Raw genomic sequence first — 19,719 nt, 5'->3', positions numbered from 1 at the left:
TGCAGGGGGACAGCCTGCTTCACCATGGTCCTCGCCACAGGCCGCAGGGGACTTCTGCTCCGGCGCCTGGAGCACCTCTCCCCCTCCTTCTTCACTGACCTTGGCGCCTGCAAGGCTGTTCCTCACTCCTCTCACTCTCCCAGCTGCTGTGTGGTGCAGCATTTTTTTTCCCCTGACTTAAATATGCTCTCACAGAGGTGCAAAACAACATCGCTTTTTGGCTCAGCTCTGGTCAGCAGTGGGGCCCTTACCAAACATGACGCAGCTTCTAGATCCTTCTCACAGAAGCCACCCCTATGGCCCCCTGCTACCAAAACCTTGCCACGTAAACCCACTACAATGGGGAAGAGCTTCCTGGGACAAGTCGCCTGCCCCACTGGTGCGACGTGGTCTCTGCTGGGCCTGTGGCATGGCAGCTCCTTGGGGGCTGTTGGTCTCGAGGAGGTACAAGAAACCCTCAACAAAGACACCTTGCAGGAGCACTGGCTGCAGCTGTCCAAGTGCACAGGACTGAGATTGTGTAATGGGAATGAGGATCTTCTTGTGGTGCTTGTAAGCAGCTTGCGAGGCCCGGCACAGGCTGTCTCAATCGGCCTCTTACTGCAGCACTGGGTTCCTGCTGCGCAGGGCCACCCAGCTGTGCAAGAGAGGGCAGCAGGGGGCAGGGCTGTCCGGCCCCTCTCTTTGCCCCATCTCCCTTCTCTGAAACAACTGCCCAGGTAGAAGCACTTAAATGGCATTTATTTAATAAGTTACTTTCTGCTGGCCAGTATTGCCATAATGAAGTTGTAACTAGATCAATGGGAAGCAAATGCCCGATTTGGTTTGGTGACTTGTCTCACAGGGAAGAGGGAAAAAGGCAGAATAAGCTGAGTGCTTTCCAAAACCCTAATCTATTTTTAAATAGGTCTCTCTCAAACTGTAGCCGCAACAACAATCTTTGCTGTAGTTAATGGGCTGTCAGTGTATCCTTCATTTGAATGACTGTTTTCTGAATCAGAAGCTAAAGATCTGCTGGTGTTGTCACTGGGTCAGCAGCAGTAAGTTTAACAAAGGACCTTGTAGCCACAGTGAGGAGCAGTCTCTGATGTCTTGAAAGTAATAGCAAGGTCAGGGGAAGGGCAGACAGGGCTACCAGTGTCACCCTACAGCTAAGGAGCGTGCTTGTGGCAGCCACGATGCAAGTCGACAACTTCACTGGTGCTCTGCTGTTTCTCCCATGTACCAGTACAGACTAGTTTCTTTTTTTTCCATTTACACTTTCCAGAAAGTGTTTCATCTCAGTTGTAGATGCGTTGCAGTCCTCAGTCTTCTCTCTAGCATACAATACAGCATTTGAAACCATTGACGATAATGAGTGCAGCAACTGGGGATGTTGTTAGGTAAGATCTGACTTAACACAGGTAAATCACTTAAAACTGGATTGAAATGGTTTCACACTACAATGTTACGAGAAGGCTGTTTTGCTGAGCTATGAAGCTGGTCTGGAACTTGAAGCTGGCTTGTGCTCTCTATGTATTATGTCCCTTTCCAGCACTCCATGCAAGGAGATGGTGGCCTTAGTGTCAGGCTGTAGAGTTCAGGGGGCAGCTGGCTGGACAGAACGAGTGTTGGCTGCGAGGATCTCAGCTGGTATGCCCTTTTGCAGTAGCAGAGATGCACAGCTAGAAACTGAAATCAAAGAACAGGGAGCAGGGAACACACAGTAGACACAATGTGTGCTTCAGGCAGGGTTGTAGAAGCACAGCCTCTATTTTTCTAGAGGCAGAATTACCTCAGCTGTGGTAACTGGCCTGTTCATGCTGAGCCTGCAGGTCATCCCCTACCAAGAGATGGTTTGGCTTAATCCTGTAGGTCACAGTGGCTGGGCCCAATGAGGTGGGCTCGAGTTCTAGTTCCTTCTTTCAGTGGTACTCTCCTCACTTTGGCATGGTATAATCAGGCATTTAACACGGTTTTAACATAGGTTTTTGTACTCAGTCTCATTGCATATTTTAAAATTCGTTTCCAGGCTGTGATCTAATGGCAGTAATTACCTCAGAAGTGCATATGGTACGGGGTGTGTTTATTTTTGTTTCAACCAAGGCAAATGATTGCAGGTCTTGGCTTCGTTTCAGGGCTTGGCTCTGTTGGGAGAGCCAAAAGCAACATCTACCTTTGCAATCTGGCAAGCAGGTCCTAAATACCTTATGTGAATGTTTGATTTAATGATAACAAAGGGTGGTGAGAGCAGGAGAGCAAAGCTCTCTGAGTCTTTGTGTTGTAGTGGATGCCTAGAGTGCGAACTATTTACTAGCTCTAACATGGAGTGACCGGCCTTCCCAGATAATGCCTACCACTCCCTCCTATCAAATGTTCGTTTGCTCACTAATTCTCTTGAGTTTGTGCAGTGCTTTGGGGGCCGTTCTGCTAACACTGGCAACAGCTTGAAAGGCCTGAGTAACAAAATACCGTTAATATTTGTCAGCATTTAGGTTTCTGTACCATAGGAATAACTCAGTCTGGTAGAACACAAAACAGAGTTTGCATAATTCCATGCTTGGAGCTCAGGTCACGTTTGCATCTTAGCTGTTCCCCCTAGAAGTATGTCTTGGAACCAGTAGCTGGTGAGGGCAACAGGGAGAGCGATCGACTTGATCCCTGCAGAAGAGCTTATGGTGGTAAAGCATGCTCTGTCCACGTGGGGTGAATTCAGAAGTTCAGGCTTAGGAAGGGCAGTGCTCCTTTGCTTCTTTTGGCAAGGTGGGGAGGACTCTAAATCAAGAATTGAAACGTCCAGTTGAGTCCTTACTTGTATATGAAAAGAGCTCAGGGCAGTTTTTCATCTTCCCCTCACTTTCATTTCTTTGCGATGTATACAGAAATGCAACTGGGTATTTTGGTTCAGCGGTTTGCTACACATGGAAAACACTTGAAAGATCTGCGTGGATCCTATCTCCTTCAATAGAAAGGCAACTGTGCCCTTTTTATCTAACAGCTTCGTCCTTCTTTGTAAGGGCAACTAATGCAATGTCCTCCTTTTGAACGTTGTTTTTCTAGTTGGTGTCTGTCGGGAAGAATAAGAAGTTGGAACAGGAAGTGGGGAACCACCCTGAACAGGTGCCTGAATATAGAAGCCAAGTGATGATTGCCCTGCAGCTGATGCAGGTTTCTGCAGCACCCGGGAGTACTTACGAAATCTCCACTTTAGGAAAGGAAGTTTCGGCATACTTTACGCATCTTTTTCATGATACTCATGACTTAGGGCATCTGTCTGGATTTGAGAGGACTTCAAATCCTTACAACTGCAGAAAAAGAGACTCTTGTGCTTTCAAATTTTGTCTCCTCTTGCTTTCTAGCAAGGGTAAGCATGCTGTCCTACTTTTTGCATTTTTAAACCCCTCCAGCTTCAGTAAAAGTTGATGTGAGATTATACAGGGAAAGAGGAGATCAAACTCTGGCCTCTTGCATAGAAAATGGTATTTTAATATTTTTGTGTTTTCTGTCTTTCTCACTCGAGTTCACAATCTAATTTCTCTGCTACCAGAGATCTTTCAGTCACATCTACATTAAAATTTTAAAAGCAATATCTATTTAAATGTAAAGCAATATGGTTGAGTGTGTGCTCACATGTGGGAATGTGTTTAGGGAGGGTATATGCATAGACATAGCTCTACCTAAATGAGAGAAGATAGAGGACACTGAAGTGAGATGGTGAATCTTTGCATGAAGGAAGAAATTGTAAGGACCTACCTTAGAATATACAGAATTGTTGAAAATTATGTGAAGGGCGTGATGTTCTTTTGAAGCAGAATGTGTATAGCCCTTTGCTGGGGGTCTCCTACTCTTTCTTGTTCATTGCAGATAGAAGTTACTGCGGCCGATAATGCCTGGCTTTACTTTGACAGTTAGGGGTGTCCTAACTGTTTTTATCAAAAGTGTGAAACTAAACTTCATCGTAATAGGGATTCTGTTTTCCCTTGGAGTCAGCCTTTATAGGAACAGAAAAATGGAAACCCAGTTGATTCTGGTCGTGCACCTTGGACGTTGGGATTTCTGTGATGATGCTCACTGCTTCTGATGCCCTGAGCAACTGAGCACTTGCTTGAAATTTCCAAGTAGCAGTAATTCTCTCTGCCTTCATTTTCTCTTGGCCAACTGGAGTAGCAGATCAACTTATTCCCTCAAGACTTTGTATTTCTGTCTAATTTATAGAAGGTTGTCACCATTCAGGAAAAGTTTTGCGTTTATTATTGAAAACGGTGCAGACTTGCATTATTTGGAAAGAAGTTAGGTCCTGTTTCTGAGGGAATCACTCAGTTTGCACCCAAGGTGCTGGCAGAGCTCACGTTGGCGGTGTCATGGTGACTGCGTTCAGATTGTGGCGGCGCAACACATCTCAGAGAGATGGCACCACCTGTTGGTGCTGCGAAGTCCCAGGGCACTGCAGGCTGGACTGGTGTTTTGTTGGGAACCAGTGCAAAGAGCAGAGCTGTTAGCTGTTGTATTTGTATCCATTTCAAGTACTGTTTCTGTAAATGCTATGACTTGCAGGCTTTCCGGATTGTGGTGCTGGAGTCCGAGCTGTAATTCATTTCAAGTAGTGTTAGTTGTGCTTATATTTATTCTGAATGCTTGGGAGAAGTGGTCAGAAACAAACACCTAGAGGCACCCACATAAAGTTCCTGCTTGATAAATATTTGAACAACAAATGTGATGTTTTAAAAAAAACAAAACAGCATGTTTACGCTTTCATGAAATCAAAAGTAATATCTTCAGAGTCGTGGTTTAGAGAGCCTGTTAATCTGTGGGCTGGTTGTAAAATCATCAGCTATATGGTAGGCTTGTGAAACTGAGGGGCAGTGGCAGACCTGACAGCTTCTGAAAGAGGGAGCCTGGTGTATGTGAGCTGGACCTTCATACCTTGCATTGACACTGAGGTTCACAAAGCTTCCACGTGCTTCTTCCTGATATTTGGAAGCTTGAACACATGAGATGTTAGTGCTGTCTTCTAGGAAAAAAAAAATGCTGCATTTGCTTCACTGTTAATTGCAGCAGTGAGCAGCAGCAACTATGTATATATAAAAAAAAAAAGCGAAGCAAAATGTTAGTGGATATATGAAGATACCTCAAAAATAACTTCGGCCCCGATTTAAAAAAGAAAAAGACAAAACAGAAATGCTTGTGCAGACATAGATAGGTAGCTATACTGTGTCACTTCGCATTCCATAACACTATGAAACGGGGTTACTCAATGCTGAAGGAAAACAACCAAAATGGCCAAGAAAAAGCGCTTAGAAGCACTTCTAACATAAACGTTACAGAAGTACAGCAGGACTCTGAATGGTTTTCAGATACTAAAGACATTCAGGGGAAGGATTTTTTTTATACCTACCTATCTTTTATATAGGTATATCTGTACTATACCAAGAAATGCCTAGTTATTTTACACCTATATTGTCTGATAGCTAAAGGAGGAAAATAGCTCCTTCACAGAACATTGCCTGCTTATGTGCTATTGTGTCTTAAAACATCTTTGCTGACATATTCAAGTAGTTAAATGGTTATCTGCAACACAGTAACGTCCTTCTCTAAAATATGAATTTTTCAGTTAGTAATGATTTTGCTCAAGAAAATCAAGTTTAAAAGACATGCTTTTTATTTCTGCCTATCATAGAATCATAGAATATCCCGAGTTGGAAGGGACCCATAAGGATCATCAAGTGCCAGGAGCTGCCATAAAAAGCATGTCTTTAGCTCCACTTGCCTCCATGTGAAATAGAGAGCCTTTCGGTGCTGCTTTTGATCAAACCCTGACCCTAAGGCTTACTTTATAGTAGCTTCTAGCAGTAGTAATAAAGAAAAAATTTAGCTGAACCCTATAATATTACTAGCGGCCTAGCCGTTTATAAGTGACTCATTTGAAGGCTCAAAAATGGCACTTAACAAAATGCACAACTACTTGGAGAAGTTGACTGCAAGTCAGAATTTGCTCAGGCATCCTGAGAGTGTTACTGGTTGATCTTGAAAGGAGTAGAGGGGAGGTGGCAAAGTGCTTTCCTTGGAAAGAAAATGGAACAGCACACCCAGAGGGAGGTGAGCATTGATGGAGGAGCGATGACTTTTTGTAGACATGAATTTTTGTTCTTTTCATTGAAAGCAGTCTGTTTGGAGGAACAGGCAAGCTTTTGAAGGCTAGCATGCTCCCTCAATGTGAATTTTAAGCAGCAAGCTTCAAATGAGAGCGAAATAGTTGCCTGCAACGTGATGGAATTACATTGATCCATGAGATGATGTAGAGTGAGAGGGTGTGTGTGCAGAAAAGGTCAGAATCTGGGAAGAGCTCAAGGCCAGTTTGATGTGCTTATTTCCACAACTATTGCTTCCCAACAGATTCCGCAGAGATCACTAAAGTCGGTGAGTACTGAGTTATTCAAAACATTATGAACATCTGTAAACTTATTTGTCTAGAACAAAATTATATATTTTTCCTCACATTCACCAGTAGCTGAGCCAAGCTTGTTTCGAGTGAGGAAGACTTGTAATATCAAAGATTTACTTAATTTTCATTGCTGCACATAAAACATCTGACAGTATTTGCCGAGAAAACTAAAATGCCTGTCTTTGTTTGTACAAGCCAAAGGAAAAGTGCAGCATATCCATCTGCAAACGAACATCAAGGCACTTTTTGCAAAATCAGGCATGGTGACATATATTTGGAGAAACAGTATGAGAGCTGCTTGTCAGAGAGTGATGGGGGTCTCTGCATTTACCAGGCGTAATCCCGACTGGAGCTACATCTTTTCTTTCTTCTCTTTATTATCACTTCGTGGTTAACATTTGTTGATGAGTAGGATTAACAGCACATTTTCAATGGCATTTAGCTCTTTTAACAAGCTCTCTGCTGTCAGAGGTGGCTGGCCTGAAAAAGAAGAGAAAAGTCATTAAGCAAACAAATCTTTGGCAAGAGTTGATGCTAAACATGCCATCGCCCTGTGTGAGTTATTCACTGTATGTGAAATTTATTCCACAAGACTGTGACCTCGATGTTGATTAACCAGAAATTCCTTCTGTCTTTATTAACAGCTTTTGGTGCCTCATTGGGCTCCTCTTGCTTTCTTCCTGTTGTTCCCGTTTCAGCATTCACTAAGGCAGATTTTCACGATGTATGATTTCAGTAGTGCTGTCCTCATGAGGCACATCAGCCAGTTTCCGCGGGGCTGCCTGACCCACAGCCCCTCTGTGCTCAACGCACCCACCATGGTGCACACTTTGGCAGGCAGGTGCCCCTTCCAGACCTGCTGCGTCCTGATGGCCCCGCAAATGCCTCAGGGGAGGCTTGCGTTGCTCCAGGCTGTGCAGCCCTGCGCTTGCTGTTTTCCTGGGGCTGTTACAGTCATGGTGCTTGTGGCTCTGTGCGGGCGTGGGGCAGAGATGCTGTGCGCAGGCAGGACAGGAGCCCCCGGCCTGGGCAGCCCCTGCCAGGGGGAGAGACAGCGGAGCTATTCTGTCTGTGTTCCGCTTGCTCCGAGGGCCCCTCTGCAGATGGATGGATGGAGAGAGATGGATGGAGCATTGGTAGATTGCCCTGAGGTCACTCAGCTCTGAGTAGATCCCAAATATGGAAGATGGTCTAAGTCCACCTCCAGCTCCGTGTAAACACAAGATCAGAGAGAGAACTGAACCTGGCTGCTGCCCGCTGCTAAGCGTGAAGCTGTTTATGGAACAGAAACACTGCAAGTATTCACTTTGGGCGGCAATTTCTAGGAGGGAAAAAATTAAGGGAAGAGAACTACACCAAAATACAGGCTGGGTGTGTTTTTTTTCGGATTCTTTTTAGGTGAATTCACTCGGTGATGAATGGAATAGACTGGGGGAACTGTAAACTGAACTCTCTGTAAAGCCCGATGAGATTAGATCACGTTACAGAGCGTGGCTGGCACCTTGGGCTGTGCAGGAAGCCTGGCTGCCCTAGCCTCTGCAACGACTGGCAAAGATTCCCTCAGCACTTGACGATTTCACTGTTGAACTCGTGCTTTTGGCAGCCTCGGGGCTGACAGTAGAACATGAACTTTAATGCTGCAGCTTTATGGTGTTGTACCTGCTCAGAAGCCTTCCGGATCAGTTACCGACAGTCCACACCTCGCCCCCGCGGCGCTGTAGCAGACAGACAAGTGCCACTCCGTCTGCGCCTTGTGAGCAGCGCTGACTGCTCGGGCTGCTGGCAGGGCTGCCTGGCTGAGGCATCCCGTGTTCCTCCTGGTAGAGCCAGTCCCGAGCGGGCTGTGGGCAAAGTGGGCTGTGGGAGCTGTGGAGTGCTGGTCAGCCTTCAGCCTTCAGCCCCAGCTCCCTGCTAAACATCCTGTAAGGAGCACTGTGGAGGCACTGACTCCTTGTGGGCGTTACTGGGACGCTGCTGACAGTGTTACCTGTGTGGTGCATCTAACTGTTAGAGGTACAGAACGTTCTGGCATGCTGACACACTGCTGGAGAGTGCTAATGTGTGGATGGGGATGGTGGGGTGGAAGAGTGAGCGGATGCCCTTTGAAACCATTCTGTCCATTTTCTCATTTACAGTGTTGAAGTAAATGTTTAGCTTCTCGGCAAGAGTAGGCAGAACAGCATACTTGGCAGAGAAGGCTAACAGCCTCTTGCAGTTGCAAGCAGAGGAGAGCTCAGGAAGTCAAAAACACAATTCTGAGATCAGATGAAAAGTGCGCAAAAATACAACTGAAATGACATCTAAAACTTTGAAAATAAGTATTGTCAAAACATTTTCTTTTTGTCACAGTAGGTCTGTTTATGAAATGCTTTGCTTTTGAACAAGGAATGTTTTGTTCCTCCAAATGCCTAAGAGAAAAATTCTGGACTACTTTTGACCCAGGTCTTGTTAGTTAATGTTTCAATAAATCCGTGTGTACCCTAACTTCTTAAAAGTTTTCAGGTTACTTTACTAACAGATTTTATTCACTTTAGGCACTGGCTTCATGCATAAGCTAGTTCTGTACAGTCTGTTAGTTTTTCTTTTTTAGCTTTGGAAAATTCTGTTAATCCAATTTCCCATGATTTTCTCTACCATGTGTGGTGTTCTTCCATTATTTGTAATGTCCTAGTATTCAGTCATCATGCTACTGAGACAGGAATTATTGGAAGGGGGATGAGTATTTGTTTCACTGCGAAATGTACTGCAGCACCTGCAGCTGACACCGAACTGGCCACTTACGCTGTCTCTTGTTTTCCATTGACAAGCAGGGCTGAGACATTTCTGCTGACGTTTTCCGCTGCATGCCCACAAGTCAAACTTAAATACAAATGTTGTTTTTCTTTGTAGTGTTCTGGGAATCACAGATAACCTGCTGCCCCATTAAGAAATCTCCAAAAGCCAGACTGATTCTCACCTTGCCTCTACCTTCGTCTTAGGCTTTTAAAAATACATTCAACTGCTTCCTTTTGTTTTACATGTTTTCTCTAGCTCTTGAGCGATCCCAGGGTGATTCAGTTTTCCTTTCTTCTATAACAACTGAGAATTTGTAAACTGCAGTGCAAGCCTTGAACTGCCCTGTGCATCTTACCTGGCAATTAATGCTGCAAGCACTGCACTTTGACAACCCAGGCTGCAAAGTCCCGGGATATCCGTGCAGAAGCAGCATGTTCAGTGGGAAGTCATTTGGCATGGCACAATCCCAGACGTGCTGAGGCTGGAGGCACCCCTGGGTCCCTCTGGTCCCAGCCCCTCCAGCAGGGCCACCCAGGGCCACGTCTGGGCAGTGCTTGTAGATCTCAAGGGAGAGGGACTCGCAACCTCCCTGGCAGCCTTTGCCAGCTCTCTGTCACCTGCACAGTCAAAACTATTCCCTGATGGTCAGAGTGAACCTTCTGTGCTCCTGCATGTGCCCTTTGCATCTTGCCCTGTCCCTGGGCGCCATTGAAAAGGGCCTGGCTCCGTCTGCTGCACCTTCCGTTCAGGGACTTATACACATGGATAAGATCCCCCTGCCTCTGAGCCTTGTCTTCTCCCAGGTTGTCTTCTATGTCTGCTCTCCCACATTTTGTCTAACATCTTAATGTGCAATATAGAGATAAAATGTGTGGGGGAGACGTCAGGCCTCCCCCCCCTTTTTTTAACATGTCCATTTTTCATCATCTGCTCTCCCCAGACACTCAGAGCAGCCAGTTGTCAATAGCATGATACCACAGTTGCTGGCCGCATCTCCATCACCACCAGGGCCAAGGTTCCCTTTGGGACGCTGCTGAAGGGCAGACTCAGTCCTTGCTGGGTCTTCCTTCTGGACTTGTTACAGCACTCATGACTCTGGTGGCAGTAGGACATGGCGGTTTGCTGTTAAATGGTTATTTTGGTTTGGGTGCTGTTATCTTCCCTTCCTAGAGGCTTTCCCTCCCAACCTTTCTTTTCCAGTAGGTGAGTGCTGGTGAGGATGTAAGGGAACATAAAGCAATGTAGAAAAGCAGGTTGAACCCTTTAATGTGTTCTTGGATTTAATGTCTAGGTTTGTGATGATGCTGAAGGTGGCTTAAGTGTGCTGACACTGGAAGTGATTCAGGACGGCACTGTGCACCAGGGTGAGGAGTCCTTTGAATGCGCCACGTCAACCAGCTCTTGTAACAGCAACTCCAGAGCAGAGATGGTGCTTGCAACCGCCTCCAGACCTGCTCCTTGCCACACAGAAAGGTATGGGCTGCAAAAAGGTATACACAGGTTTTAAACCTTCCCAGGGGCTGTGAAATACCATGCAGTGTACCCCACAGATAGGTTCAGATGCTTTGAAAATTCAGCAAGAACGCTTTTTTTAGACCCCTTTCTAGGGAAGGGGAATGAGGCATCCTCTATTTGTCTTGAGGAATGTACGCCTAAAACACTCAGAAGAACTATGCAACCTGTTTGATTTTACATAATCTTCACTTTTTTTTTTACTAATACATTAGAACTTAACTGTCTTGCAGTTTCTAATTTTTAAACAAACATAGCATGAGGAAAATATTAACGAAGTTATGTAAATACAACAGGAAGCAGAGAAACTAAATGAGTGAACTAGACCAAGCTGAGGCAATTCTAAAAGTCTGTGTAGCTTTCCAGTAGAATGTCTTGTTCTCATGTTTATGGATAAATTTCTATGACTGGATATTGCTGTTGGGGAAAAAAAAGTGCAATATGCATGTCCGGTGTATTTGAATTAAGGTTTTAAAGTATTTTGGATTCAGTTTTTAGACATACAGTGCTTTTGATGGAAATCCTGTGCTGAGTCTCCTTTGATGCTTGTATAAAAAAAGAGGGAAGAAGCAGAGGTGAAAGATGACTGAAAAAAAGTGCTGCTCTCAACTGAGCATTTTCATGGCAAGTGATTTTTCAAAACATGCTATTGCAAACCAGCAATGACCATCGTGGCTTTAGCTGTGACAGAAAAATGAATCAGGGACCTCTGTGCTCAAAGCTGCACAGTGTGCAGCTGTTTTAATAGTGCAGGAGGTGTTTAATAAGCAGAGTCTCTGCACAGAAGAAAGGAAAAAAAAGAAAAAACACCACCACCACATTTAAGCCACACAGCTTCTAATGTGCATTATACTTGGCACACTTGGGTAGAAGTAGATGTGTGCTGCAAGCTTATGTGGCAGTACTGGAGGATTCACTACCCGGTGGTTGGAGCAGGAGAGCATGACCTCAGGTTGGGTCTGCAAGTGGCCTCAGGTTTGCAGTTTGACAGATGGCTCTGGCTGCACCTGCAGTGTTGGACCAAGGAGAAATGCCATGTGGGAAGAGGCCACACATATGCTGTGTCTCCTACCTCTGGTGTCCACAGAAGGGAAGCTTGGTGTGTGGACTGTAAGAGACCTGGGACATTTTATAGCATGTCTCCTGATCTGTGCGCGCGAAGGAGAGGTTTGATTCCTGCTGTGCAGCCTTCACAGGCTTCACCCTCTTTCAGTATTATCAGGAACTTGGCGGTGGTTGGGTTTGCCAGTCACTGCTGGGAGCTGAGATGAACTTATTGCAGCACCTGTGTGTTTCCATAGCATGTGCTGTTGAAGTATTAGAGATAGGCTTCTAAGAGTAGAAAATATCTATAACACCTGTCTTGGAAATATGGGAGGAGAGTATTTTGCTGCTTGTTTCTGGCTCAAGCAGCAGCATGGAGATGTTTTCCTTGTTCTGAGGGAAGGGTGATGGTGGTCCAAAGTTCAGTCACAAATTGCTGCTGGCAGCAGTGGGGCTACATACATGCATCTCAGGCAAGAATGTTACGAGGAAAGATGTGATGATGTTCCAAGCTTTCTTTCCATGAGGTAGACGAGAGTAAGATGTGCTACCTCTAATTCAGGATTAGCAGTACTGTTGATACACTTGATGTTTTTAACGCCTGTTAAGTCTTGGTATAATTGGCTTCTTTTCGGTGTGTGTGAGCGAGGAGGCTTGCAGCCTGCACAGAGCATAGCCTGTGTGGCATCAGCTCCCCTGTTGATTTAGTTTCATTTTCTGTTTTTCTGGCTTGCTCAACTGCCTGTAACAGCATTAAAGTATTCTTCTGATCTTTGTTTCCATGTGTTCAGAAAATGCACTTTTTGAAAGCCTTCACGCCAAACGGACTTTCTGACTGAGAGGCAGCTCTTGGATTTGTTTCAAAAGCCATGGGTGAGTTACATACTTGATTGAGCCTTCTTTGTAATAACCTCTGCTCACAGAGCCTTAGTATTAGGATGGGATTAGATTAGGTTAAACCTGGGAGAACCAAATTTAAGCTCCGAGAAATTATTTGCTTTTGGTATTGATATGCTGCCTTGAAGCAGGAGGTAACAAAAGTTTGATGAGAGAATCTGCAGTCCCAAGAAGTCTGATTAGCTGTTCCCTTCTTCCACCATCTACCTTGCGTTAGAAAAGTCTTTAATTTGGTGGTTGGAAGTACAGCATGTGATAAATTGGTAACTCAGTGAAAATAAGATGTCCTGTGAAAGCAGTGGGCATTCTCAACACCTTCACTGAACTTGAGGGTTCCTGGGCAACATTCCTCCTCTCATCCGCATGGCACCAAACTGTGCAACGAATATACTTTGTGTCGAGAGTTTGGCCTTCTGCTCTCGCTGAGGTTCTTTGTCAGACACCCTGGGAACCGTGGATCCGTTTCTGTGCTGCTTCTCAGCAAGGTCACACGTGGGTGCTGGGAATCACAGAATCGTCTAGGTTGGAAGAGACCTCCAAGATCACCTAGTCCAACCTCTGACCTAACATTAACAAGTCCTCCAGTAAACTCTAAATCTAAATGTCTTTTAAAGACCTCCAGGGATGGTGACTCAACCACTTCCCTGGGCAGCCCATTCCAATGCCTAACAACCCTTTCAGTAAAGAAGTTCTTCCTAATATCCAACCTAAACCTCCCCTGGCACAACTTTAGCCCATTCCCCCTCGTCCTGTCACCAGGCATGTGGGAGAACAGACCAACCCCCACCTCTCTACAGCCTCCTTTAAGGTACCTGTAGAGAGCGATAAGGTCGCCCCTGAGCCTCCTCTTCTCCAGGCTGAACAACCCCAGCTCCCTCAGCCGCTCCTCGTAAGACTTGTTCTCCAGACCCCTCACCAGCTTTGTCGCCCTTCTCTGGACTCTCTCGAGCACCTCCACGTCCTTCTTGTAGCGAGGGGCCCAAAACTGAACCCAGTACTCGAGGTGCGGCCTCACCAGAGCTGAGTACAGGGGCACAATCACTTCCCTAGACCTGCTGGCCACACTGCTTCTTATGCAAGCCAGGATGCTGTTGGCCTTCCTGGCCACCTGAGCACACTGCTGGCTCATGTTCAGCCGACTCTCAACCAGTACTCCCAGGTCCTTCTCTGCCAGGCAGCTTTCCAACCACTCATCTCCCAGCCTGTAGCGCTGCTTGGGGTTGTTGTGCCCCAGGTGCAGGACCCGGCACTTGGCCTTGTTGAACTTCATACAGTTGGCCTCAGCCCATCGCTCCAGCCTATCCAGATCCTCCTGCAGAGCCTTCCTGCCCTCGAGCAGATCGACACACGCACCTAACTTGGTGTCATCTTCAAGCTTACTGAGGGTGCACTCGATCCCCTCATCCAGACCATCGATAAAGATATTAAAGAGAACCGGCCCCAGTACTGAGCCCTGGGGGACTCCACTAGTAACCAGCCTCCAACTGGATTTGACTCCATTCACCACGACTATTTGGGCCCGGCCATCCAGCCAGTTTCTAACCCAATGATGTGTACGCCAGTCCACGCGACGAGCAGCCAGTTTCTTCAGGAGAATGTTGTGGGAAACGGTGTCAAAAGCCTTACTGAAGTCAAGGTAGGCCACATCCACAGCCTTTCCCTCGTCCACTAAGCGCGTCACTTTGTCATAGAAGGGGATCAGGTTCGTCAAGCAGGACCTGCCTTTCATAAACCCATGCTGACTGGGCCTGATCGCCTGGTTGCCCTGCAAGTGCCGCGTGATGACCCTCAAGATAATCTGCTCCATGAGCTTCCCTGGCACTGAGGTCAAGCTAACAGGCCTATAGTTCCCCGGGTCTACCCTCTGACCCTTCTTGTAGATGGACGTCACGTTTGCTAGCCGCCAGTCAACCGGGACCTCCCCTGATAGCCAGGACTGCCGATAAATGATGGAAAGCGGCTCGGCCAGCTCTTCTGCCAGTCCTCTCAGTACCCTGGGGTGGATCCCATCGGGCCCCATCGACTTGCGTACATCCAAGCGCTGTAGCAGGTCGCCAACCATTTCCTCGTGGATAGTGAGGGCCACATCCTGCTCCCCATTCCCTTCCACCAGCTCAGGGTACCGGGTATCCAGAGAACAACTGGTTTTGCCGCTAAAGACTGAGGCAAAGAAAGCATTGAGCACCTCAGCCTTTTCCTCATCTTTTGTAACTAAGTTTCCCCCCGCATCCAGTAAAAGATGGAGATTCTCCTTAGTCCTCCTTTTTGTGTTGATGTATTTGTAAAAACACTTTTTGTTATCTTTAACGGCAGTAGCCAGAATGAGCTCCAGATGAGCTTTGGCCCTTCTTGTTTTGTCCCTGCACAGCCTCGCAACATCCTTATAGTCCTTGTTTCATACAGAAAATCTGGCTAGGCACAGTGCTTCGGTAGAAGCACACATGAGCCTTGCCTCAGACTGCAGGTGTAGATGAGCCCTGTTGTTACAATCTATACTGTGCTGTGTGAGCCTAAGCTCTTTTCTGGGGACCTCCTGCCGAGAGTTGTGTTCAGAGGTATAGACAGTGACAGCTTGGTGTGTACTGCAAAGCAGTTGCATGGAATCACAGACCCAAGGCAACGGTTAAGTGCTTTTCTGTGTTTCCCTTAGGCCCTGACAAACCAAAGTGCAGGAACAAGCCATAGGCTGGCACATGTCTCTTCAGGAGCAGTCTCAAAAAATTGAGGCTAATACATCCTGTGGCCTTCTAATCATTCACTGTTAAACCTTGTGTCCATGCCAAGATCTTGACTAGCAGACTAAAATCATCTCTCTACCTCCATTGTGTGTCACATTGTCCCTTGCCATCTGCCAAAACATGGTTGCCAAAATGGACTTCCTTTCACATAGCACAGGATAATTGACTTTTTTCTGTTTGAATCCTTCTTCTGGCTTCATGAGCCTTAACAAAGCCATATTCCCCTGCCAGATCTTCATCTTCCAAGTCAGGAATAATCTTACTGCTTCGACTGCTCTCATTTAATTTTTTGTCTCAATTCTTTACCATTCTTGCTTCTAGCTGCTTCCAGTCTCTATGCGTGCTTATGGGTCTCTAGCTGAATAATGACTGGCCTGATAGTGCTGTCAAGCCATGTCACATATATGCACCTTCCAGTTTTTAAAGAGTACAAAAACTTGCACTGGAAGTTGGAGGAGAGCTTTCTTTGCATTGGTGTACCTCTTCAAGTCTGTTTGCTAAACCCAGCTCTTCTACAAAGTGTTTGTGGCTTGCTCTTTCCTGTAAATAGCTCTCTGCCCATACTACAGTTTTGATTCCAGTGCATGTCTTGCCCAGTTTTGTCTTAGGTAGTTAAGATTACGTGAATTCGATTCAGTGGATGTATCTTTTCCTCCTTGTGGAGGACCTTGAACAGGTTATTTTTAAATGTCTAGTTTGCAGAGCATTCATGATGAGGGCTCTGCAAGCAAGGAGGAAGGGAATATTAGTTTCTGATGGGGAGAGGGTGGTGCTTACAAGCTCTTGAGAGTGAGTGTTGATCCTTTTAGACTTGGAAATAAGTGGAGAAGTGGAAAGGCTGATCAGGAATAGGATGCTAGGTCCTAAAGAATTGAGTTCTCTGTTAACTTGAACCTGATGAAGTTATAACTCACCCAAGCTGGAAGACAGTGCTTTGTCACTGAGAAAAATCAGTGCTAGTGACAAGCAGCAGAAGCATGTTTGCTTCCTGGGAGAGCCAACAAATTGCATCGGTGAAGTTTTCTGAGAGCTGACTTTGGGAGTGAGTCATTTTGGGGGAGAAGAAATCAATTGCATTACATTTCAGGTTGGATTAGGTAGTGAGGACTGGTTGCACATACTAACCGCTGTCCTCTGGATATGTCAGCTGTTACTTAATTCACGCTACAAGTCTAAATGAACTGTGCGTATTGCAGGCTTCCCCACATTTTTCGGGTCAAGTGCCACTTTCTAAATGACTTTGGGTGTGAAAGACACACCCGAAGTTGAGCTGGTGACCAGCTTTCTGGAGACTCCTTTGAGATGATGATGCAGCCCTTCCCACATGATTGTCCCATCCTTCAGTCTAGAAAAGTTCGTGAAGGTTTTATGGACGTAAATAGCTATTGACCCATTCCTTTATCTACAGAAAGGACATTCTCTATGCCTACCACTGATGACAAGGTGCAGATATAAAGCGGTGACCTTTCCTGTGTCAATAAAAAACAATTGTGTTCCAAGTCATGAGAAGCACTTTATGCAAGAAAGGCATTTGGTGGTATCGTAAACTGAACGTTGGGAAAAATAAAACTACCTGAAGATGAACTACCTATACTGCAGACAGACTTTAACCACAGGAGTGACAGAGCATGTTGTATGCTCAGAATCGGCAAAATGATGAGGTTAATGCTCAAGGAAATGGCCTTCCATATTTTGTTGTCGTTGTCTTCTGTGTAAGAAAAGAGCATTGTATGGACTGCTTCATATTCCAGCCTCTTTTCAGAAACTGGAGGGACTACGTGAGCTTTTGCAGCCTGTCAGCCCTAATCCAGGCAGCAATTTAGTCTTCTGAGTTCGGTGTATTTGGTTTAATGCTTTGCTAGGAAGCTGACATTTAGCATGCTGAGAGCAGTTGGTTTGTGTTGGGAGGGAACTGGGAGACAACACGGTTGCCACGGAGTTTCTCAATCCCCTTTCCATTCTTTTTGCCTCCTTTCACTGTATAACAGGTATCTAAAGAAAACAATGGACATGCAATGAACAGTGTGAAGTGGCAGATGCTGCCACTTGTAAGCAGCCGAAAAGGTGGGTAGAGCTTCGTATATTGAGGGGAAGAGGAGAGAGGGAATTCATTTTATGCTGTTAACGATGTCGGTGGCTACTTTCTTCCCGGATCAGGAATCCAACGAAATGATCTTTGGCCCTCTAGATGGTGACTGCTGAATTCTAACTGTGAGATTGATAGTCCTTTGGTCCCCTGCCAACCCATAGTGACTATTTGTAAAGAATAAACCAGCAACATATATAAGCTGTTGTACACAATGTAGAGGGCACCTTATTTTATTTTTTAAGACTCCTTAGAAATCGCCTTACATTTCCTGAGGGAAGAGAACCAGGAAGGGCAGTTGCCCATCTGTCATTACTGTTTTCCTCACGGTTCCTTGGAAACAAATTGTCTCTATTTGCCATGCAAGTTGCAAAGTGTTTGCAAAATTGTCCTGCCTTGGTAATACAGCTGGGAGAAAATGTACTGTGTCCAGTGAACATTCACTTTGGAAATGCTTTTATTTTCTGTTCGGGGAAACTCTTTGAGAAGGAATGTATCTAGTTGTCGTTTATTGACTACCAGGGAGCTTTTAATCTCCTGGAATTTCAATACTGTGCTGAATTTCTGGACGTTGTTTTTCACATCAACTCTATAAAGGCTCTGTCTTTTTTCCTTTATTTGTGTATTGTTGATAGATAACAGTGCATCTCTGAAAACTCCTCTGCTGAAACTGTGTTTTTCAGAGCCAATGCTATATTCCCTGCCTGTTTAGCAGTTCTTGCAGCACTTGGACCAAATTATTTTAAATCAATTGTGTTGTGCTGTGGTGCAGAATTTCAGCCACTCCATTTAGCAGGCATACAGTTATTTGATCTTAAGTCTTTCAGTGGCAATGCATCTTCCACTTTCTTCATAAAATGAATTCAATTGTCACTTCTTTACCCTGTCTTCACTAGCATGTTTAGACGTATCACTTTATGCCCTGCATTTTAAATGGAAGAAACAATAGTAGCAATCGCTTCTGCATTTTATGGTGTACGAGATGGCCTTGATGAATTGCCAAAATTCTTCTGCAGCTGCAAATTTTATTTAGGTCTGTCCCATTGCTCTTTTATAAACTACTCTTAAGCCCCATGAGATTCCCTGAATTCAGCCTGGTGTTATTTTTCTTAAAGACTGACAGATGAGGTACATGAAGTCTCCGAGACTTGCAGAAAGCTACTCAGGTCAGTGTTGTTTTTAGGAGGAGATCAGGAGATCAGACCTGACTCAGGAGACCTCATGCTGCTGCCAAAGCGCCGTGCCTGTGCAAAGGTGTTTCAGCTGACTGTGAATGGTTAAACAAAGCACCGGCTTCAATCAAGGGGAGATGCTGCAGCTAATAACAAGTTGTTTAAACTTTTTGCTGTTTAGACTGTGGGTGTAATGAAAACTTCTTTGCTTCCATTCAAGCAATGTGAGCAGTCTGAGCCTAAATGTGTTATTCCACCTGACAGCAGCGTTAGCTGTATTGGAGATGGCATGAACTTCTTTTATACTGGCAGCATAAACTGCCATAAGCATTTCATCAAGCCTCTGTGCTAACTACTTCCCATTAACTCAGATGTTCCTGGGTTCAGGATCAAGAGATCCTGTTTAAGCAAATCTTCTGTCTATGTTACTCACAAGTTAATGTTGCATACAGCATGTTTCTGAGGCGGCAAGGGGAGATCATTGGCGGTTCTCTGTTTCTTCCACTCTTTAGGGTTTAAAAAAAAAAAAAGTATATTGTGTCCCCTTTTCTGTATAGTCCTCTAAGGGAGGATCTTTGTTATGGACTCTGATGCTTAAAAGGGTGGGAGAAAGGAAGATTTGTAGTCTAGTCAGAGTTAAGACAGAAATTTACAAGCCTTGGGCCCTTGAGCCCAGCATCTGACTCCACAGATAGTATCCCTGGGAACATAACTGGTACCTCGAACAGCAGCATGAGAATCATTATGGCAAACCAATAAAAAGGAAAATGGAGAATCATTTTGATCGATAGTTGATCTCTGTTCCAGAGCTGTGACATGTGGAGGACATGCTTGCACAGCTTATGTGGAAGAGTGCCCTAAGAGACTGCTGGTGCTAGTAGCTAAAATGTAAGGACAGCATAGATACGGCACTCAAGTTTTTTCAAGCATATCTAGGAATTGTAACAGTCCTGAAGGATTTGTTCTTAAATATAGCAAGATTGTCCCTGATGGTGGAAAGAAATCCAAGAACAAATGGTACTTGGAGAAGTTTGACAATGGGACCGGGGTTTGATGTTCTAATAGAGGGAGATG

This window comes from Anser anser, assembly GCF_964211835.1.
Source record: "Anser anser genome assembly, chromosome: 4".
Lineage (NCBI taxonomy): Eukaryota > Metazoa > Chordata > Aves > Anseriformes > Anatidae > Anser > Anser anser.
This window is presented reverse-complemented; position numbering follows the sequence as displayed.